Raw genomic sequence first — 3,776 nt, forward strand, 5'->3', positions numbered from 1 at the left:
GTAATATAAAAAATTTGGTGAAACATGAAAGTGAATAATAATAGAAAACCTACCTAATTATGCAATAAGAACCAAATAGATGCCTTGAAAAAGCATTTTCTATATAAGAATTTTCTTCTTCTTTTAGATATGAATAATAAGTGTACGTATTTGGAATTCACTATCATAATAATGCTCCGATCGAATATGCTTTTTATTTATTTAATTTCGATAGTTTATATCTCACATTTTATTATGGTATGTATTATATGTATGTGTTGATTACATCTTTTTTTATGTCAGGCGGTGCACGAAATTGACCAAAAATAGGACTTGGATAACAATGTCACAAAAGAGTGAAGACATCATTGTCTCCAATATCAAAAGAACCCTTGCCAACACTTTATACTATACACTTTAATTTGTTTAAAAGGATGAAAAATTAAACAACACTTAAAAGACATTTAATTAATAACAAGTTAATGTGAATTTTAAATGTGTAAATTTAAATTTTTTTAATAATAACAAGTTAATTATTGATGAATTTTTATTGTCAATTAGTCATTCCTCTTCAATTTATTATCTAATTTATTTTTAGAGTAATAAAATAAATGGTCATTGAGAAATTTTGCATAGTCCTTTAAAAAAAATAGTTGACCCATAAATTATTTAGAAATTTAATTTTTTTCTTTCAAAAACCTATCAGTTCATTGAAAAAAAATTAAACATTTTTCCTGTACCTAAAAGTTTGAGTGCGAAATTTCTCAAGACCGACTTATTTTATAGGTATACAACTCAAATTTCTCATAAAACCGTAAATCTTAAATCTAAAATCCAAAACCTAGATCCTAAGCTGTACACCATAAGACCATAAAGCACTAAACCCTAAACATAAAACTCAAACCTTAAATCCTGAATCATAAGCCATAATCCCTAAAACTCTAAAACACTAAACACTAAATCCTAAACCATAATTCCTACAACCCTAAAACACTAAACACTACTCTAAACCCCAAAACATATAATCCTAAGCCCTGAATACTAAAACATAAACCCTAACCCTAAAACCCTAAACCACAAATCCTAAAACATAAATAGTAACCCTAAGCTCTAAATTCTAAAACCCAAACCCTAATTCAGAAACCCTAAACCCTAAATACTTAGAACACTAACCCATAAACTATAAACCCTAAATTCTGAACCATAAATACTTAGAACACTAAAATACTAAACTATAAAACCCTAATATCGTAAAACTTAAAAACCTAAAACCCTAAAACCCAAAACTCTAAACCAAAAAATCCTAAACTCTAGATTGTAAACCCTAAACCCTACGTCTTACCATATGTATATTAATAAACATTATTAAACTCTTAATTAAACAAAAACATCCAATCTTACATGAGATGTAAATATTCACATTCAATTACATTACATAAAAACATTCAAAAAATTAATAAAAAGAATCCATAATACATAAAAAAGAATCTAAAACACTTTACAAAAAACCATTCACGTACATATTAAAAATCACATCCAAAATTCATTTAAAAGAATATCCAAAAACATGCAAAAAAACATCCGAAATATTATTAAAAGAATAACTAAATAAACATCTAAATAGCACAAAAAAACATCACTAAACCTTTGATAAGAACAACAATTCCATGATAATAAATAATTTAATCCCACATAAAATAATCATATATATTGTAAAATAAATAATCCAATTTCTGACAAAAGAACCATCCAAATAATCCAGTTGAATCGAACTATAAAGATTGACAAAATATGTCCAAATTAATTTGCAAAAAACATCCAAAATATTTTTTACGAAACATCCAAAATACATATAAAAAACTATCTAATATACAAGGGAAAAAAATACATTCAAAATATATTAAAAAATAACCAAATAAACATCTACATAGCACAAAAAGAAACATTCCTAAACTCTTGATATGAACACCAATTTTGCAATAATAAATTTCAAAATCCCATAAAAAAATTATGAAATAAAAAAATTATAAAATTAATAATCCAATTTATGTAAAAAAAACATCCAAACTAATATCCCAATTCATGTAAATAATATGGGATTAAAGCTTCTCACTATAAACAGGTGGGAATGTAGACGGAATGGTGAAATGCGTACGTGTGCTGCTGCAAAACGGTGGCTGCAGCGAGTGGACACCGGCGTGTGACTTGGGACGTACGTGGCTGCAGTAGCGAATGAAAATAGCAATCTTCACAGCTGGACGACGGCGGTGGCTTTGAACAGAGGAGGCTCCAGCAGCGATCGTAATCCATGATGTTCGCGATAGACGACGACTGCTGGCATGGAACGGATGATGCTTCGTGCTCTCAGTTGATGGTGACGGTTAGCTTGGTACAGACGAGACTTCATGCTACAGCTGCTTACATGTTTGGTGGTGGCGTCTGTGATGGCGCTTGACGCTTCCAGTGGTTGCCAGTAGGCGGTAGCTCTGCGCGAGCCCAGAGGTGGTCAACAGTAGTTCTTGAACGTAGCAATTGAGGCCGTCAGATGAAAGCAGCAACCACGTGCAAAATCACTAATCAATTAGGGTTTCTGCGGTTATTATTTGTATTGTGTACTGTAAATAGGATTAAAGTGAAATTAGGTTAATTTTAAAGATCTTTTTTTAATATTGGGTCGGGTTTGTACCTAGTTGGTTTTAGTTGGCCACACTTCGTTAATATTATTTTTACTATGTGCTGTAATTAGGATTAAAGTGAAATTAAGTTAATTTTTTAGGAATTTTTTTAAATATTGGGTCAGATTTGTACCTAGTTGGCCACAATTCTTTAAAATCTATTTACTCTAAATTTTGCTAGGTAACCAACAAGGGTTTAGCCAACAACAAGCTTTTTTTAACTGAATTCTATACTAATTAATTATCATTAATTAGTGATTTAAATTTTATTTTTAAAAGATACAAAATTAATGATTATTAATTACCACTTCTTACTCTAATTCACCTTTTACCATTTATTACACAAACCCTAATTCCTCTTTCAAAAAAAAAAAAACTTCGAAACTCCAAAAAAAATACCAAAACATAAGATAAAGAATCATCCAACTCCTAAAAAAACATACAAAACATAGGAAAAGAATAATCCAAAACTGATAAAAAAGAATCATCCAAATCCTAAGAAAAAAACATACAAACTATAGGAAAAAGAATCATCCAAAATTAATAAAAAGAATCATCCAAAATTTAGGAAAAAGAAATATAAAAAATTAGTTAAAAAGAATCATTCAAAACCAAATAGGAGGAGGAGAAAAAGAGTCGCAGGGTAGCTGGCGATGATGTATTGGACGGCGTTGCATGGACGGTGGGGGACTCATGGTGGCGCGTAGTAAGGAGGAAGCCACGGAGACCACGCATCGCGAGTGAAGGAGTCGCCATGGATCAGAGTAGTTGATCGCGTGTCGCGAATGGGGCCTGGCGGCGGCTGCGTCGCGACGGATGGAGAGCCGTGAGGTACAGATTTTTCACTATCGACGAATAGAGGCCGCGACGGATGGGACACTGGTTCTTGTGGCGGGTCAGCGGCGCGACTAGGCGGTGCACACACTACCAACCGCAACTGGGGAGACTTGGGGCGCACCAAGGAGGCAACGACGCTGTTGTTATGGAGGCGATACCTGCGGCGCACTGGAGCAGCAGCGATCGGGACTTTTGGGGAGAAAAATACCAACGTAATTATATTAAGAAAGTTGATCACAGTGATGAGGGGGTTTAATTGCACCAAACCCTATATTTTCAAATTAT

Source organism: Arachis ipaensis, chromosome B01, assembly GCF_000816755.2.
Source record: "Arachis ipaensis cultivar K30076 chromosome B01, Araip1.1, whole genome shotgun sequence".
In the NCBI taxonomy this organism is placed as follows: domain Eukaryota; kingdom Viridiplantae; phylum Streptophyta; class Magnoliopsida; order Fabales; family Fabaceae; genus Arachis; species Arachis ipaensis.